The following is a 19,782-nucleotide window of genomic DNA, read 5'->3' as shown; positions in this document are numbered from 1 at the left end:
ACTTCTCATGGTCTTATGCTTTGGATTGTCAATGAACAGGTTTATTAAGATTGCCTACATTATCACATGAAGCTCTCATATCAAATCTAATCCCATGTTCCTTTCTTAAGTGAAGGTATGGCACACTCTTTAACTCTGAGCAATCTTGGAGGAGTTTGCATCTCATTGTTCATGCATTCAAAATTACCAAATTAAGACGTATTGTGTGGAAGAGGGCTGGGAAAAAAGGGTTGTTTGGGAAATATAAAGCAATAAGTAGTAGTTGCATTTTTTTAAGGGAAGGAGCTCTTTGGCAGTGTTGAAGCAGGGGAGTGTTTTCTTACTTGAAGCTTTTCTGGAGAAGCAGAACTGAAGGCAGAGTCTAGAGCTGTTGTGTTCTCAATTGGCTCGGCAACCTAATCTCATCCTAGTAGCAGAATTCCGTAGCCCTAGATTTGAATCCCTAAAAATCAGAAACAGAGTTTTCTCCGTGAACATCATCCTGGCTAGGTAATTTGCTCCACAGACTGGCTGTCAAAGCAAGTTTGCTATTCTTCATGGTGCAGTGGCCAAGTATTTATTTCTCCTTGGGATGGGGTTATGGAGGTTCTCTCACGGTTAACATGAAGGGGTGGTTGATGGGGGACTGGCTATTACTGTAAGCAGCACTGGTTGACATTTTGAGTTTTACCAGTGATTTCAGTGGATTTACTCTTAAAATACACTAGTGTAAAACAGAGGCAAAACCAATCCTTTATAATGTGTCTAAAGGACATGACTGTCTGTGCATTATAATAATAATGATTAGGGCTAGATCTCATCCTCCCTTTAGGAAGGAGGGTGTGTGAGTGTTGCTTTGTGGATTCATCCTCGTTTCAAGGAGGCAGGAGAAGAGGGAGTGTGAGTGAGACCCACAAGTGGACAGTCCCCGATGGGCTGAAGCTGGGGTGGACATGCACTGTCCCTCTTATTGCCCCACGGAGCTTGCCCAGAAAAGGTAACAGTCTGGGGGCCCTGGTGGAAGGCAGTACCTTCCTACCTTCCCTGGGGAACTTCCTCTGTGGAATGGCCAGAGGGCTAGGGCTTCCCAGACAGCATGGCTGCTATAGCGCCAGGAGAAGGGCTGAAAGACTGCAAGGTCTGTGCACCATCGGGCCTTAGGGCTTCACACAGCACCCAGGGGAGCCTTCAGGCTGAGAGCAGGCGCTGCAGGGGGCAAATCTCACACCCCTCCCTCCAGGAAAAGACGGGGGGGGGGCTCTCTCTTGGAAACCTCGTGGCTCGCTGTGTCTCAGGCACCCGGCCGACACATGGGGCTAAGCCAGGGCTGCTGTTGCCTGGCCAGGTTTGCCCAGGACTACTAGGCCCCCAAGGCCACCTCAGCCCGGCTCTCCCGGTCCTGGAGCCCAGGCCACGGAGCGCTGGGCGGCTGCAAGCGGAGAAGTGCTCGAAGACCGCAGCGAGGGCGCGATCCCGACCACGCGACCCCAGCCTCGCCCCCAACACCTCGTCCCGCCTGCTCTGCCTACACCGCCCTGCCCCGGAACCTCCATGGTCGTGGGTCCTGTTTCCAGACGGACTCAGGGGACTGAGGTTTCCGGTCCGCCGCTTTCCGCTTCCCTCGGCTGGTTTCCCAGAAGACTTTGCAGCTGCCCCTTCTCTTCCGGCTCGGCCCCGGCGGTGGTGAAGCGCTGGTGAGTGTCGCTCCGCAATCCGGCCCCATCGTGCCCGCAGGAGGCGGTGGTGGGGCCTTTGTAGGGCGGGCTGTGATGGAAGGGGGCCCCGCCCCTCCCGGTTCCTAGCCAAGGGTCGCCCCGGGCGGGGATCTCTGGGATCGGGCCTTGAGGGCTAGTCGGATCCGCGGGCAGGAGCTCGTTGTGCGGGGGGGAGCCCCTGGGAGCAGGGCTGGGGCTGGGGCTGCTGGGATGGGGGGAACCGCTGGGGCTGCTGGGGAACCCCTGGGAGCAGGGCTGGGGCTGCTGGGATGGGGGGAACCGCTGGGGCTGCTGGGGAACCCCTGGGAGCAGGGCTGGGGCTGCTGGGGAACCCCTGGGAGCAGGGCTGGGGCTGCTGGGGAACCCCTGGGAGCAGGGCTGGGGCTGCTGGGATGGGGGGGAACCGCTGGGGCTGCTGGGGAACCCCTGGGAGCAGAGCTGGGGCTGCTGGGATGGGGAACGTTAGGATGAAGCTTGGGGCGAGTCTGGCTCTCACTGGGCTTAGGGCGGACATGCGAGATCTGTGGAACCAGAGGCAGGAGGAACTGGAACAGGATATTTCCCATTGGGTGGGTAGCGCGTGTGGCTGCAGGAGGAAGATTAGGGATAATCTCTTGGACTGGGTTATATAGGCTGGGGTTGCCTTTTCTGCATTCCCCTCTTGGAAGCATCAGAGAGCATGTGGGTGCAAAGGAGTCTGGTGCCTCTGTTCCTGCCTGTTCTGAACATTTCTTTCCCCCTCACAGGTTTAATCATGGCCAAGTCCAAGAATCACACCACTCACAACCAATGTAAGTTTGGGTCTGGTTCGGACCCAAAAGTATTGAGAGTTTAAAAACGTTGCTTGGTTTAGTACAGTCAGGTACCGTTGAGGTATATTTTCAACACTGCCTCTTAAGTGCTTGTGGAAGAGAGATCTGTACTTCCTACCTCTGGTTTCAGAGTAGCAGCCGTGTTAGTCTGTATTTGCAAAAAGAAAAGGAGTACTTGTGGCACCTTAGAGACTAACAAATTTATTTGAGCATAAGCTTTCGTGAGCTACAGCTCACTTCATCGGAGAGTTGGTGGAGATTGCCGTGGCGGGGGGGACACATCTACCAATAACACTAATACTTAGCATGGTCTTGGGATTGGTAAATATTTTGCCATCCTCTGGTTGTCAGAATAATTCCAGGTGTGTTTTGCTAGACTACTAGTTTGGAGAAAGATTGGGTTAGGGTCCTCATTTTATTTTTCCTTTAGAAGAAAACCAACCAATCTGGTGAGTTATTTTACACTTTTATGTCACTCAACAAGAAAGTATTCCTGCTCTTTTTGTGGCCTAATGTGCCTCAAGTTGAAGAAAGTGACTGTAAACAAGCAAAAATAAAATGTAAATGGTCAAATTGGTATATAGCAGCACAGAAAGGATTTATGCTCACCTCAAAAAGGATGAAAAACTGGTTTCTATGGATTCTGGAAAATCAGTTGTGCCATTGAATAAATATTTTCTATGCTGTTTTTCTCATCAAAACTTAGCTACAATAATAATATAACTGTTCCAGCAACTATTAAACTTCATGTGATGCAAAGGGAAGGAATTACAGAAAGCAGGAACTTTTTTGTTTGTTTTAAATTACTGATTGTATTAAAAACGTTTAGATGTGTTGTACTAAATTCTGTATTTAGTTGGAGTTTTTTATATGATAAATGTTTGGGCAAAAATAGCATACTAGCAGGAATGTTAGATAATATCTGCAGTTCTGTTTTTAATCTGTCAATGTTTCTATCTGTCAACAGCTCGCAAATGGCACAGAAATGGTATCAAGAAACCCAGGTCCCAGAGATATGAATCACTGAAGGGGGTGACTATTTCTCTTTTTTATAATTTTGCTGTCAGGTTCTGCAGTCTTACACATGAGCTGTAGACATCCAGCATCAGTACTTGCGCACTTACTTTCCAATCCACTGGTTGAAAATGGTTGTCTCATTTCCTAATATGCATGGGTTTAAACCTTACTACGGTAAACGTTATTTTTCTCTTTTCACTGTTTTGCACTTTCCTTTCCTGCAGTCATATACTATGTTGCAGATTTGTCTAACTAGCTATCCACAAACAGTGTTTAGTCTCATGGGTCTTGTCTAGACTCCACTTTAACTCTGCTGGCTTAACACATGTTAAAGCTGGGGGGTTATGACCTCTCAGGTGATCATGAGCTGTCAGCCTCCACCCTCAAACCCTGCTTTACCTCCAGTATTTATAATAGTGTTTAAGTATAAAAAATGTTTTTGTTTTTTATTATAAGGTGGGGTCACACTCAGAGGCTTGCTGTGTGAAAGGGGTCACCAGTACAAAAGTTTGAGAACCATTTTGTTAAAAGCATGCTACCTTACCTATACTAGGCTGCTAACATACATTAGCTGATACCTTTCAAATCCTAGTCTGGGCAAGGGTTATCTTTATTATTTCCCATGTTTCCCCCCCCTCAGTGAATATATGTGGGTTGGGTAATTATTTTCCATTTTGAATCTATTTGTTTTCTGCCCATGTTTCTAACTTCACTGGTTCCCTTTGTATTATTTCTCTGTCTTTACTGGTGTTGAGAAACTCCCCTCTCTATAGGACAGAAGTGGCTTTAAATTCCTCTAAATGTGAAATGAGACAGCTGGTATAACAGCGCCTCCCTTTTTTGGAAAATAAAGTTTACTTGCATTCAAAAGTGAATAAGAACCCAAAGACATTCCCTTTGTTTATGGGTTTATCTGTATTCCCTTGAAACCTTGGTATATGCAGTCATTCTTCAAAGCTTCCATAATGTTTTTTGGTTATGCCACAATTAGGGCCATTTTATAGTGTTTGGCTGTTTTAGCTTGTGTTTCCATCGGTGTGTGTCCACACATGCTACTGCAGTGGTACTGTGGTATAGATTGCTCCAAGAAGCACATAGTTATTTCACCCTTATACTTTGTGAGTAGATGGGGGAAAAGATATCATCTTACCCCATGTTTCAGAGTAGCAGCCGTGTTAGTCTGTATTCGCAAAAAGAAAAGGAGTACTTGTGGTACTTTAGTCTCTAAGGTGCCACAAGTACTCCTTTTCATCTTACCATGTGTTAGCTAACAAGGGGTAAGAACAGACCATTTAACATAGTGAAGACAAGGCACTGTTGGTATTGACCTGGAAATACTAAGAACTACCCCCAAAAAAATCAACAGGATTTTTTTGTGGTGATACTGGATCCAGAATAAATCTTTACATGAAATTTTGATCTCATTGCATGGAAATTAAATTTGCCATATTAGCATTATCTAATTTCTACTCCAAAGTGCTCTTTGTTACTGTTTCTAAAACTGAGGGAAAACACTAGCTTAGTTCTAAGAACTACACCTCTTGTGTAGAACTCTTAATTCTGAAGTAGTTTCAGATTTAAATGCCATCAATATTCGGGGATTTTTTTTTATTATTTGTAATGTATCTGTCTCAAATGGGGAAACACTGGCAGACTTCCTAGCTTGAATGTACATTTCAAATGACCTACGATTCCCTCCCCCAATTTGGTTTATTTTTACCTTGTTTTATAGGTTGATCCCAAGTTTCTGAGGAACATGCGATTTGCGAAGAAGCACAACAAGAAGGGACTGAAAAAAATGCGGGCCAACAATGCCAAGTAACCAGCTTGCCTCTCTGCAATGAAAGGACTGGCTTGTTTTGAACTCGAAAAGCAGTTTTTTCTATTGGCATTTTTTTTGCTCAAAGCATTTTTGTACAAATAAAATGAGAAGTAACAAAATTCAAGAGTAAACATCCTGGCCTTTTGAGTTTGAAGGTGAGCCTTCAAAATGTTGAGTTCTCAAAAATTCCATATTAAATATTCAAATTGTTTGAATTCCATATTAAATATCATTGAGGCATCTTGGAGACTATTTATAGTCACCTGTGTGTGCATCTTTGTTCAGATTAACTGGAGTTTTCACAGTTGCCAGCTGATGTCTGTTGTCCTCAAAGGAAACTGAAATGACTGTTCCCCCTCAGTGCTTTTTTAGTCTGACACATTATTGGTGTGACTCTGGTTTTGGATTTTACGTACATGTTTCACACTAGCCTATTTTTCCAAGTTACAAAATGTTTGTTACTTGAACTCTAAAAGTAAAGCTGGAAATGGAGCACCTTGTGTAAGTTTCTTCAAATGTAAAGTGTTGAATACCTTCCAAAGGAGTAGTCCTGTTAAAACAGTATTTCTTGGTACCAAAAGATGTCCACTAAACTCTGCATTTAGAAATAAACCTGAGGAATCTGTCATTGCCTAAGAGGTAAAATTTACTATCAAATTACTTTGAGGAAAGTATAGTTCAGTAAAATGTCTTTTCTGTGTATGAACCAAAATACATGCTCTAAAGGACTAGCTTCCTTTTCCAGAAATTGCAATTTAAAAAATAGTTTTGATGCACAAAATTCTTGCTCTAGCGGTGGTACGTTCTTTACCGACAAGGTAGTGTAGTTATCAGGGGACATCCTAACTTTGCATAACCAAATTCTATTTAGGTATTTCTGCTGCACCTATCACTGAGGTCAATGATAATTTATCTAAAGCCAAGGGATTATATATAAAATGGGATAGCTGACAGTTTTAAATACACTGGGGAGGGCCACAGTAGCTGTAGTTTCCTGTCTAATGCCTTCAAGGTAAAGCATCACCTATGAGGTGTGGGCATCCCCACATTAACAATGAGTCACTGCCTTATATGACTCTGGGCTACCTTTGCATATCATCTGTCATTAAAACGGCCCCTTTTTACACATCACTGGCACAAGGTGTTTCTTGGCTGTAGAGTTATGATGCTGGTAAAGCCTGCATAACACAAACATTTTAAACAGTTCACTTCAAAGTATGCTGTTGGCCTGATTCTCATGTCAGGGGTGTGATTTATTTTACTGTTACAGTTATACTGTATGGGAAAAGCCTATACTTGGGTCAAGTCTACATTATAAACTAAGTCAACCTAAGTTACATCAGTGTATAGCTACCACAGTAATTAAATCACTTTTGCATGTCCACACTACAGTCCTTGTGTCAACAGTGTGCATCCTCACCAGAATGCACAGATTTCACTTTCAGTGTGGGGCATTGTGGGATGGTTTCTGAAAGGCAGCAATAGTTGATGTACACAATGCAGTGTCTACACTTTCACTGCATCAACCTAAGCGCTACGCCTCTTGCAGAGGTTGAGTTAAGTCAGCATAGTGGGCAAGTTACATCAGTGGGAGCTATATTTTAGTGTAGATACACGGGACAGGTCAAAGTAAGCTGTAGTGCAAACCAGGCCTTGTATGACTGTATCCACACTAAGGGGGTGTCACTATCTATCGCTGTAATTAAAACAGGGCAGCTTTTGTGTGTAGACAAGTCCTAAGACCTCTTCACAGCACTCTGGTAGTGTTTGAAGCCATAAAGTGGGTGATGTTTGGCTGTATGTGTACGTGTGTTCTCCCTGTATGCTGCCCCAGCTCTGCGCAGCGAGCAGGCCCAGCAGACCTCAAGCAAACTGCCCAATGACCACAAGATCCATTAAGGTACGAAGGCACCAGGCCAGGTTCATTGTCGACAAAGAATGATAATAGCACCTGGCAGATTCTACGAGGATACCACGACATGTATGCCTGTGACAATGGATGCAACTCAGTGAATGGCAGGACCTTCCCCCGCCCCTCAGCTGGACAAAGAGACTCTCTGAGGTACATCTTTATACCCTGATACAAACAAATTGGTACTACCTCTGACATAGTTACTTCCCCCTCATGTGGCTAGTTATCACCCATCACCTTGTACATGTTGGTTGAATCAAAACATCTCTATTACACACTGTCATCCTGACCTTATCTTGTAGGAGGGCTCAGTGTGTTCCTGTTATCCTTGGGGAATGTTTTTTGTACCATCCTTGATTTCGGGATGTTCTGGTACCACTTGATATCGGGATGTGTTTGTGTGAGTAATCTGTGCTTAGCATTTCTTAGGAATGTGTATTTCTGCATTGTCAGCCCTGTTCTTGCCAAATTTTGAGAGCAAGTCCTTCCTCATACCAGGCTTCTGATACAAGGGCTTATATTTCAGGCTCTCTTCCTACTACATCAGTTACCTCATTTCATGGTCCCTTTACACTACTAGAAAAGTGTGAAGATGGCTTAAGTGAAGAAGAGTGTCTCTGATCTCCAGCTGCCCATTTGGAAATGGTTTGCCTCTGGTGTTCATGAACTATCTCAGACCTGTTCTAAGCACTCTTGGTTTTGCTAGTCAGAAGAAAGCTTCTGTATTGCCTAGAAAGGGGCCACAAAGCCAGTTGCTTTGTAGACAGCCCCCCAGAAAACATTTCCATTTGCTTGCTGGGAAGGAGATTGAGTAATAAAAATAAAGGCAGAACTATGCTATAGATCTAGCTGACTATTTTATTAAACTGGGAAGAAATTGTGTGTATTGTCATTTGTAATAGGATTCAATAAGGTACTTGAAAAATTATGCATAATTGTTGGGAGTTCAGGTGTGGCAACTGTCGCCCCTGAAATTATGGATGTTATCAATGGCTCCCTTGTTGAAAACGTGATCCATGTTTGTAGGGCCATGTAAAATTACCAGACTTTAAGCAATTCCTGATGGCTTTACAGAGTTCCTGGGTTAAAATTAGTTGTTACTGTCTCTTTAATGAACTTGGTGGTGACTTGACAGTCCTGAAGATTGAGAGTCTCTACTGCTCCTCAGAGCAGGGGACAACACAATGCCCCTACATGCCCCTTCCAGTGTGCAACCTGGAAGAACAAGTGTCAGCGTGAGAGCTGACGCCAACCCTGTGGCAGCTCTTTAGATGATGTATTGTTTTTGTCTGAACATGACCATGGAGCAATTATTTGGTGGTGGGGTTGCTGTAGTGACACTTCACCACTAGATGGTGCAAAAGGGATGCTTGTCAGGTGAAAAATGGTCTGATGTTTTTATTCAAGGCATACACCTGCTCCCTTTTTTCCTTCTGCTTCTCCCTTGTAACTAGAGAGTCCCCAGGAGATCTGCCTGTAAAAACTTCTAGATATCTAGAGGATGAGTGTCCTCTCCCTTGGACCCAAGGAAGGGTGCTCTGTAATGAGGGGCATGTACCCCACACCCAGTCATACAACAAACAGGTTAAAAGCTGCTATAGGAAGAAGCTGCCTGGGCTGTCAGTCAGTGGCCAGCTGTGGCTAGTTAAGAAGCAGGCTTGAGTGAAAGGGAGACAGAAGCTATGGGTGTTTGGTTCTTCCTCCTCTGTAACAGAGCTGGGCTGGATTGTTGCTTTGGGAGCCAGGAGGGGGCGTAAGTCACAGGTCAGAGATGGTGAAGGCTTCCTCTCAGACCACCCCCCTGCCAGTGAAAGTGTGTTTGTGTTTTCTAGCCTAGTTTCTAATATCGCTGGCGACGGCCTTCCCTGGATAAACTATTCCACAGTCTAACACAGGGATCGGCAACCTTTGGCACGCGGCCCATCAGGGAAAGCCCCTGGCGGATTGGGATGGTTTGTTTACCTGTAGCGTCTGCAGGTTCGGCCGATCGCAGCTCCCACTGTCCGCGGTTCACCGCTCCAGGCCAATGGGGGCTGCGGGAAGCGACGTGGGCCGAGGGATGTGCTGGCCGCCCTCCCTGCAGCCCCCATTGGCCTGGAGCGGTGACCAGCGGTCGGTGGGACCTGCGATAGGCTGAACCTGCAGACGCTGCAGGTAAACAAACCGCCTGGCCCGTCAGTGGATTTCCTTCATGGGCCGCGTGCCAAAGGTTGCTGATCCCTGGTTTAACACATCCCCCTGTGGGGAAGATTTTTCTCCTGTTTAGCCTCAATTGTCCTTCTTTTAGTTCTGCCCCCTTAATCCTAGTCCCCATCCCAGCTCTCTGTGCTGCATGGGCTGTTCCTCTCAGGCTCTAAACGAATCAGTTATTTGTAGGCTTTATTATCTCCCTCCCTCCCTACCCCAGCAGTTGACAAGCTCACCAGAGTTAGCTCTTTGAACATCTCCTCTAAATCAGCCCCTGCAGCCTTGGTGTCGGGAAGAGATGAATGAATGGAGGCAGGGGAGAGAGAGGGGGCAGGACACAGAGAGAAGGAAGGGGTATGGGGGGGGGCGGGTGAGAAAAGGAGAAAGCATAGTAAGTATCAGAGGTGAGAAAAGCAAGAAATAACGTAAGAGTCAGAACAAGGGAGACTTAGGAGAAAGGGAGCTGGAGGTGCAGATACAAGGTAGAAGATGGCCAATGATAGACAGTGAAGTGGCGGGGGGGACATGACCCAGTTTTTATTCTGAAAGCAGGGGGGGGAATGAAGAGTTAGTACCTGTCCCTCCCTATCCCCCCTCCCTTGGCTGCCGGGTGCTTGTCTCTGCCTGCCCCCAACCCCCCTCAGCAGGCATCCTGCTTTTCCCACTTTGAACATTAAGTTCCCCTGCCAGAGAGTGACTGAGGGAGAGGAGATTCTGAGCCCAGAGGCCAGACTGAGCCCTGATTCAAAGTTGCTACAGCTTGTTCAGGAGATGGAGATGGCCTGTGTTAAATACATTCTGAAGCAAGGGACTCCAGTCCCTACTCTACAAGTAGGTGTTCCTGGGAAGCAAGGTTCCTGAATGGACTCAGCTGGCGGGAGAGAGACCTGTCAGTTTTAACCCTTCCTGCAGAGTCTATTTTTAGAGAAATCCCCCGGAGACGATCTAGTCCCCTGGGCCCAGACCTTCAGTCATATTTAGGTGCCTCGCTTCCATTGATTTCAGTGGGAGATAGGTATCTAAATACCTTTTAGGCTTGAGGCCTTGATGACTTTTAAGAACAGGGCTGGTCCCTTCATGAACAACTTCTCGGTCTCTGTAGGGGGTCAAAGGCAGGACCGGCTCTAGGCACCAGCAAAGCAAGCTTGGGGCAGCACATTTCCAGGGGCAGCATTCCAGCCATCCTTTTTTTTCCCCTCAGCCCCGCTCAGTCAACCAATGAGCCCCTGCGTGGGGCGGGGCAGCGAGCTCAGTGTGGGGGTCCTGGCTGGGGGGCGGTCCCTGCCCTGGACCCACGCCACCGGGGGAGAGGGGTGATGCAGCTCCTCCCACCCTGCCCACCCCACCACACATGTCACAAGCAGTGGAGGAGCCGGAACTGAGCAGAGTGGACCCCAGGATCGGGGCAGGATCCATGGCCAGTAAGGGACCCACTGCCCCTGGAAGCTTGGCGCTGGGCGGGTGCCCCTGGTCCGCCCCCCTCCCAGTGGCTGACCCGCCCCCCCAGCCACTCTGTCGGTTACTGTCCCCTCTGCGCGGCTGGGACCGGGTCTGAGATCAGGCTGGGGGCCCACAGGTGGGATGTACAGCCCCGAGCACCTCACTCCAAACACTGGGATAGCATTACGCATACTTTTAACATCACCAGTATCAGTGGCTTCTGGTGAGCACAGTTTCTCAAAACTGAAATTACTAAAAAATTATTGAGGTCCACCATGTCTCAAAATCGTTTGTCAGGACTTGCATTAATTTCAATTGAAAGTACCATTGCAAAAAATTTAGATTTCACTGAATAATTAAAAGACTACACAAGTATAAAAACCAGAAAAATTCAGTTCATATAAATTCTTTTAATTTATGAGAAACTGGGTGCACCAGAAGACACTTACGTTTTTCATTACAGGGTATAGTTGAACCCAAATTGTTTGTAATTGTGATTTTGTTAAAATTAAATGAGTACACTAGTAGGAAATTGTTTTATTTCACTAACTACAAATTCTCTGTTTTCATGGTTTTTTATTTTAAAAAGTGAAAACAAAACAAAAACATTGCAAAGTGCAAATGTGTAAAAGCCAAAAAAAAAGGGGGGGGGAATTTTTTGGCTTGGGGCAGCAAAAAACCTAGAGCCTTGAAATTAATGCAAGTCCTGACAAAGCTGCGGATCCATCCATATATCTGTCATTCTGTCTAGTAAGGCATTGCAGTGACAATGCTTTGTGCAATTGATGGGAAGAACAGATTGCCAGGAACAGAGTTATTGTGGCTGGGGGGGGGGGGGGGCATGTAAATTTTTTGCTGTACATTTTGGTGTATGTAAAATCTCAGCTGTAACTTTGCCTTAAATCTCTGAGGCGATTACTCCTGGATGGCAAGTTCCACTTTTCCTTGTCCCCTCAGCATTTTCTCCCAGAAGTATCAGCACCTTGAGTACCTTGCTCACAAACTACAATACATAGCGGCCACAGGAGAGGCACTTGGTCAGGGTTAGAGCAGGGGCTTCTGGTGTTAATGGGGAGACGGGCCTAAGGGGAGAAATTCTGATCCTTTCTCCCCCACAGTAAAGCTGCCTTTCTGAGGAGCCATTTCTCTTCGCTGCCCTTCAGCCTGCCCTTCAATGTGAGATACTTTCCCAAATATGGGCGCAGCTACTTCCTGACCAAAATAACCCATGTGACACAATGCAGCGTGGAATAATGTAACCTTAATCCAGAGCTTCATTGTGCAGAGAGAGAGAAACGGGGACTCTTGAGCTTTCACAGCTGCTCAGTGTCAGGTTTACCCTTGTCTGTGTGCCATTTTGACTCTTCCCTGTACATGCTTGGGCATTCTCCAGAGGAGCCTTGGCATGAGCAAGACATTTGATTTCCAAACCCCAGGCAGCTGGAGGCAGAATCACACTTGGTACTGTCCTTTCCTGCTTTACTATCTTACTAGACTTCTGCTAAATGCAAGTCCATAGTGAGCCACAGCTTGGTTATGGTCACCATTATGTATTATTTGTGTCACAGTAGCACCTGGGAGCTCTAGTCCTAGACTGGCACCCTGTTGTGCCAGGCACTGTACCAACACCACAAAAAGCTGGTCCCTGCACCAAAGAGCTCTCAACCTGCATGTAGGCCAGATGCTCCACTACATCCTCTTGGGCAGTGGAAAGTGATATGAGTAGAATGGATGGGGCAGCCTACGGTGGGATGGTCTGTGGGTTTGAGTGTAGGGCTGGAAGTTCCCAGGACTGACACCGACTGCTCCTGTGGCCTTGGCCAAACAGTTTAAACGCTCTGTTTTCATTTTCCCATTGGTAATCTCAGGCTGCTTAGGAGTATTTATAAAGCCATTTTCAGGTGAGTTCTAACCCTAGCCACCTAGCAAAGAGACTGTTCTATATCACAAAACATTACTGGTCACTTAGAAGTTCTAAAACGGTTCCTATGGAAAGAAGCTATGAAATAAGAAAGGAAGCCTGTTTTCTTTATTGAGGTCTAAGAGTAGCTGAGCACAGAGTCGGTGCTGCTGCTTCCTCTCATGCACTGAAATCTTCCCACAGAAGTGAGTGGAGGTGCAAGGAATGCAGGCTCAAGTGCACAGTGCAGCAGATTGCACTCTAGATCTAGGGCACCAAAATGCTGTTTGTGTGCCTAATGTTTATTTTAGGAGTCCTAGGAACAAACATTACATTATGGGATTCCCAGGGACTTTCAAAAAATGGTGTTTGGTAGCAAGAGACCCCTTAGACCATTAGCAGTCAGCTTTGTCAGTGATTTTCTATATTTCTTTTTCCTTTATTTTAGATACGAGTTTAAATTCCAGCCTTCTCCCTCCCCACTTGCCTTCATCATCTGCCTGATTCTGTCATGAAAACATAGCTCTGTGTTTATGATATCACTGTGATGTCACCAATGTCAGATGTATGAATCCACAGCAGCAGCAAGTGGAGGAGATGGCCCTTGTGTAAACTTTCAAACATCCTTGATAGCTAGTAATGTGGCTACAGAAGTGCTTGGAAACAAGTGAAATAAGACATGGCTGTAACTGAATATGTAAGACAGAAATATATTTTATGTTCTGCTTAAAGCCTGCACTGATATTTCAGTTAGCTTTAACCACCATGAAAGTCCCTCTTGCTCATGAGGCGATGGAAGGTGCTTGATGAGGAAGAGTGGCCTCAGGGTTATGAAGGGTCCGAGCTTTATGCATGTGACATTGCTGTTGATAGAAGTACACCAAACTGGACAAGGCCAAGAGTGCAAGGTGGAGTGGATCTGGATCAGTTTAGGTGGGGTTCAAGGTCTGGTCTGAGGCTGAATCAGTGTCAGTCCTTGTGTTTGGGATCAGATTACGTGGTACAGAAATAGCACAAGCTGCTCTTGCAAGATTTTGGCATCAAAATAATATGCTTTGGAGATTTTCAGTATTCGGGGGTGAATATCTTACAAGGTTGGCTGTGTCCTAGCCAGAATCAGAAACCCTTCTGGTGGTGGTGCAGCCCAAGTTTGTTGTTATGTTTAACTCTTTGTTTTATAGTACACCTAGAGGCCCTAAGTGAGATTAGGTGCCCGTTGTGCTTGGTGCTGTACAAACAGCTAGTGAGAACCAGTCCCTTCCCCAATTCACTTACACTTTGAATGGGGGATGACGACAGAGAGGTGAAGAGATTTGCCCCGGGTGACACAGCAGGTAGTTGGAGATCTGGGAATATAACCCAGGTGTTCCGAATCCTAGTACATGGCCCTATTCACTAGACTACTTTGCTTCAGATCACAAGTATCCTTCCCATCTCTCCACCCTGGCATGTAAAGGGGTTCAGATCAGAGATGCAATTCTGGGTTTGGCCCCTCTCTAAACAAAGTACATGGGGATGTATCCGATGAAGTGAGCTGTAGCTCACAAAAGCTTATGCTCTAATAAATTTTAGGTTTCAGAGTAGCAGCCGTGTTAGTCTGTATTCGCAAAAAAGAAAAGGAGTACTTGTGGCACCTTAGAGACTAACAAATTTATTTGAAAAAAGAAAAGGAGTACTTGTGGCACCTTAGAGACTAACAAATTTATTTGAGCATAAGCTTTCGTGAGCTACAGCTCACTTCATCGGATGCATTCGGTGGAAAATACAGTGGTTTATATACACACACAGAGAACATGTTCAACATCTGATGAAGTGAGCTGTAGCTCACGAAAACTTATGCTCAAATAAATTTGTTAGTCTCTAAGGTGCCACAAGTACTCCTTTTCTTTTTTGCGAATACCAGACTAACATGGCTGCTACTCTGAAACGCGGGGAAATAGTTGATTATGGAGTAAGTCCTCGTGCAAAGCTTTGTGACCATGTCAGAATGTAATACCATGCACCAATTTAAAACACCAAGAAAGGCTCTGATGAGGGCATTCACCCAAGAGGGCCAGTATTTACAATGCCATGGTACAGTCAGTTCAGTTGAAACTTTTTGCATAGAATCATGCTTTGGTGACAACCAGAAATAAGGCTAGATGTGGGTCTAATTTGTAACGCTTTATACACAGGGCTCACGAGTACTTTTGGGCTAAATTTATACACACATGCTCAGGTGTCCCGGAAGTGAACTGATCTATATTCCTGCTTTGATCAGGTTCTACAGCTCTTAGGCATATGTCTGCATGAATGACATTTTCACATTGTGAAACATTATTTATCACTAGTGATCCCTAACGTATGCCCATTCAAAAAACATGTACAACACTTTATTCACAAGATCAACTGTCAGTGTCTTGGTCATAAACCTTCTGTCTACCTCTCACAACAAGATGCATAGGAAGTAGCTTGGTTAGCGTAATGCAGTAATCCCCAAACTTTTGAGGGTTGCACCTCCCGAGAGCCAGGGCCAGGAGCAGGGCTGTGGCCTGGGGGAGACGGACAGGAGTAAGGGGGCCAAGGCTAGAGCCAAGGATGGGGGTGCATTCGGGAGCAGAACAGCAGCTGGGCCAAAGAGGGGGATGGCAGCCGAGCCTCCTCTGGGTTGCGGAGCCACGCAGAGGCTGGGGACAGGGTCAGGCGCAGAGCTGGGGTCAGGGCTGGGGGCGGGGCCAGAGCAGAGCTGGGGGCAGGACAGGGCTGGGTGGCGCTCCCTCCCTGCCCCATGGGGGATTGGCCTGGCCTGCTGCCACCCTCCCCCAAATGTTCCTCCACGCCCCCCTAGGCACACCCTACAGTTTGAGGACCTCTGGTTTAATGCATAACCAAACCTGTTGTGCCCAGCTCTGAGTGAAGTGAGGATCTGAATGTGCAATATATCATAGCTAGGATGACCATATTCCCCAGAGAAAACGGGACCCCCCCCACCTGAGGGCCCCCCCCCATGAAGTTGTTGCCCATCGCTGGAACCCTACCACCCCTCCCAGCTCTGCCTGCCATCCCACCCCCGCAGGGGGCTGACATCTCTGCTCACCACCCTCCCACATTCCTCCACACTGCACCCCACTTTTGGGACAAAAGTGGGCATTTGTCCCGTGTGCTCTTGCCAACTGATCTACTCAGTAAGAGCTAACGGGACAAATGGCTCCTTTTGAAAAGAAAAAAAAAAGTTGGGACAGGGTTTAAAAAAGGGGCTGTAGTGGCCAAAACAGGCCATATGGTTACCCTCACCGTGGCAGGAATGCAACCCCTGCCGGCTAAAGAGGGTACACAGAACATGCAGCTCTGAGCAGGTTTACGTGCCTGGCAAAGAGTGCCTGAGCCCTGTTTCCAGTAGCAGTTGAGCACTGATACAACAGTGCCATTGCTGACAGTTGCTGTAATGCAGGTACTAATTGTATTAGTGTAGTTGCAGACATATCCCATTCACCTGTGAAGTGGGAGATGAAAGAGAAGGGAAAACCTATCAGAAACTGGTTTCTTCTGTTTCACTAGCCATTGCTTAGTTTGTGCCTGTGACTAAAACGGCTTGGAAAAATGAGGGCATAGTGTTGTTCAAACTGCATAAGTATTAGGATAACTGGATGCAAAAAAGGCTATGCTTTTCTGATGGATGGGAGGGATTTTTACCATCTGCAATTGTATCAGAATTGTCCCATGTATATGCAGTAGAATAGCAACTGCAGTTATAATAACGAGGATCAGAATTCCAATCCTCAGTCTTCAGAGTCTGGATTGAGCACCAGGAAGGAATTTCCTCCATGGTATAATAGTGCACAATTTAGGAACGTTATTTATGCCTTTCTCCCTGACAACTGGCATGGGCCATTGCTGGAGAGAGGATACTGCCCTAGATGGACTGGCCATGCTCATAAAATACTTGGCCCTATTCACATGTGGCATGGAGCATCCCTGACCCCTCAGTGAGGTGATGAGTGCCCTTAATCTGCACTGAGGTGAATAGGAGCTGCGGGTTTTCAGGACCTCCATAGGATCTGCTCTCTGCATTGTAGTCCTGGGCTTCCTCAGTTTCCCTGTAAGACTCCTGGTTTGGCTCCCAAGACTTCAAAACTCTCACAATTACAATAACCAACTTTTCCTTTGGCCAGATCAGCCCACACGCAGGAGGGGACCCAGGGTAGATGAACCTCTGTGTTCTCTGTGTGCGGGAAGGGTTTGTCCTCCAACCCTATGGAAGAAACAGAGAAATGAGACCCCCAAGCCACACAAATCCAGATCTTGGGGATCCACTGAGGCACAGGAACTCTTGTGCCCCTCTGCCCTCTCTGGCTTCCTGCCAACATGGCTGCAATGGGGTTGTGCTCACAGGGCTTCTCCTGCCAACAGTGGCTCCTGGAACCTTGGCTTAAGACGGCAGGAGGTTCCCTGCCCGTACCCATCCTACACCTCACCAGTCCTGGGTCCATATCTCCACAGAGGACTCTGAGAGCCCATTCCCTGCCTCTGAAGGGTGAGATGCACACATGGGACCTGGGGGGGGGCAGGGAATGGGACCTTCCATGCATAGATCTCAGGGGGAAAGCCAGGCTCCTTGTGCTTCCATTGGGTTGAATCTCTGTTGATGTCTGGCCATTGACTTCAATAGGGCCCAGATCTGGCCCTTTGTGAGCATTGCCCATTTTCATGACTCTCAGGGCCTTTCACAGTCTTTTGAAAGGGTTGAGAACTGATGTGACTTGTTGGCAGCAGCTCTCATGGTACTGACAAGGCGTTACCTTCTCCATGCCTTGCAGATGCTCAGACTAAACCCTGACAGAGACATGTAGACACCAGCATGTCAAAGGGAATGACGGCCAGGGACAGAATGAGCTGACAGCTGCCTGATCAACACCTGCATCAAGTATTCCCAGCATGTGAGGAATAATATGGCTAGAAATAGACACTGTCGTACTGGCATAGGACATACCTCGCCTGAATAGTTTTAATGGGGGGCTTTAATTACCACAAGGCAGTTGTTCCCAGAGCCCTGTGAGCATGTGCTGGCTGCATCCAACAAACCCAGAACCACAGAGCTCAGCTGGAACCAGTGGGATTGGCTGGTTTTCTGCCTGAATAATGTTATAATAACCCCTTGTGTCTCACTCAGTACAGCCCATCTCCTCGACAACGCCCTGCAGTATGGTCCAGTGCTTTGCCCAGTCCCATGCAATGTGGTTCCCTCCATTTTCAGTAGGAGGCCATTCGCTACATAATTCAGCTCCTGTCGGAAAGATGTTCTTGATACTCTAGATTCTCTCTCCTAGTGGTAACCGCTGTGTAACCACCGAAACCGTGAATCCCCCCAGCTTCACTCTGGACCTTCTGGCAAACTGGTTTTGCGATTAGTCTCTAAGGTGCCACAAGTACTCCTTTTCTTTTTGCGAATACAGACTAACACGGCTGCTACTCTGAAACCTGTGGTTTTGCGATTGTAACACGAGTTTTAAGTGTGTTTGCGCAGCTGTCTGAGAAATTCAATTGCTCCCCTTAAAATGCCTGTGAATGTCCTGTTAAGAAATATAACCGGTGCAGACAGCCTTTTGAACACTTTTCAGATCCTTCTGGACTCCATTCTGCAAGGCGCTGAACACCCTCAACTCCAAGGAGGCGCTCAGCACCTTGTAGCTGCTATTCACTCTGTGTCTGTAGGCGAATACCAGAACCTTTCTGTGCCTCAGTTTACTCTGTTGTAAAATGAGGATGATAACACTTCTCACCCCCTTCAAAGTGCTCTGAGATTCCCCAGTAAGTGCAAAGTATTATATCTTCAGTATAAACACTTCCCTTTGGACTAAGGAGATTCTCCTTTCTCAGGGTGAAAAAGAGTTTGCCATAGGACAAAAGAATAAGTCTCAAAGGAATCAGGAAGCAGCAAACAAAATGCTACAGCCAGACAAACAGGCAAGCCAGCACTGTGTGGTTCTTCTCAAAGCCGATGGCTTTGAATGGCCTGCACAACCCCAGAAACCGCTCACCTTAGGACCACAGGGTCATCAGCCTTGGGAATGGCAGAGGAAGGAAAACACATGAAAGCAGAGTCCAAGGTACTGTTAATCAGACATAAGGTAAAATTAACCACGTGATGCTGCAACCAAAGATAGCAAAAGAGAAGGTGCCACTCTATGAAAATGAAGTGTATGTCAGAGGTGGGTCAGAGAGCCCACTGTGTTTGTGTGAAGAGTTTCAATTTGGACCTAGTTAGCAGACAGGTCCAAGCCTTGGGGTTTGGATCTGAATTCCCCCACAGTTCAGGGAGTGGAATTCCAGATTGAGCCCCATCCCTAGCCCATTCTGTGTATGTAAATCAGCAAGGCACGCTGCTGTACACGTGCTTTGTCAGCGTGTATAATGCATGCTGGGTCAGGGGAGCCCCAGAATACAGGGAATGGGTGCAGAGCAGCAGCCTGGGATCCAGCAAAGAGGCTGACAGATGTGAACAAGATCCCCAGAGGAGCTCTGTGTGGCTGGGAGGGGTTGAATGGGGATGGGGAGCTGGGACACTATTTGATTTCAGTGGGGAGAGTAGCATCCAAAGGTCTGGGTAGTTCAGAAAAGCATCCAAGGGCTTAGAAACTCATCTGAACCGAATCCCTGAACATTTTGGAGGTTCTTTCACAACTAAAGGAATACACTCTAGCTGGCTAACATTTTACCTTAATACCCATAGCATATTTTTGTTTAGTCTGTGACGATGGGGCCAGAGCGAGTCCCATGGGTGCACAAGGTTGTGGGGAGGGTACCCTTTGCACATACAAATATGGGCTTTGCATACAAAAATGCATGGAAAGGTATGTCTGTGCATTATGTGGGTATGTAAGCATGTAAGCGCGTTTTTGACCATGTGGCCATTAGTATCTAATTGAGGTAGTGTAGCCCAGCAGCAGACAGTGTCATGGGCTGGGTGTCAGGAGATCTGAATTTCTGTCCCTGTCACAGACCTTGCAGTGTGATGTAGA

This window comes from Dermochelys coriacea, chromosome 7 (assembly GCF_009764565.3).
Source record: "Dermochelys coriacea isolate rDerCor1 chromosome 7, rDerCor1.pri.v4, whole genome shotgun sequence".
NCBI classification, from domain to species: domain Eukaryota; kingdom Metazoa; phylum Chordata; order Testudines; family Dermochelyidae; genus Dermochelys; species Dermochelys coriacea.
Note: the sequence above shows the minus strand (reverse complement) of the source record.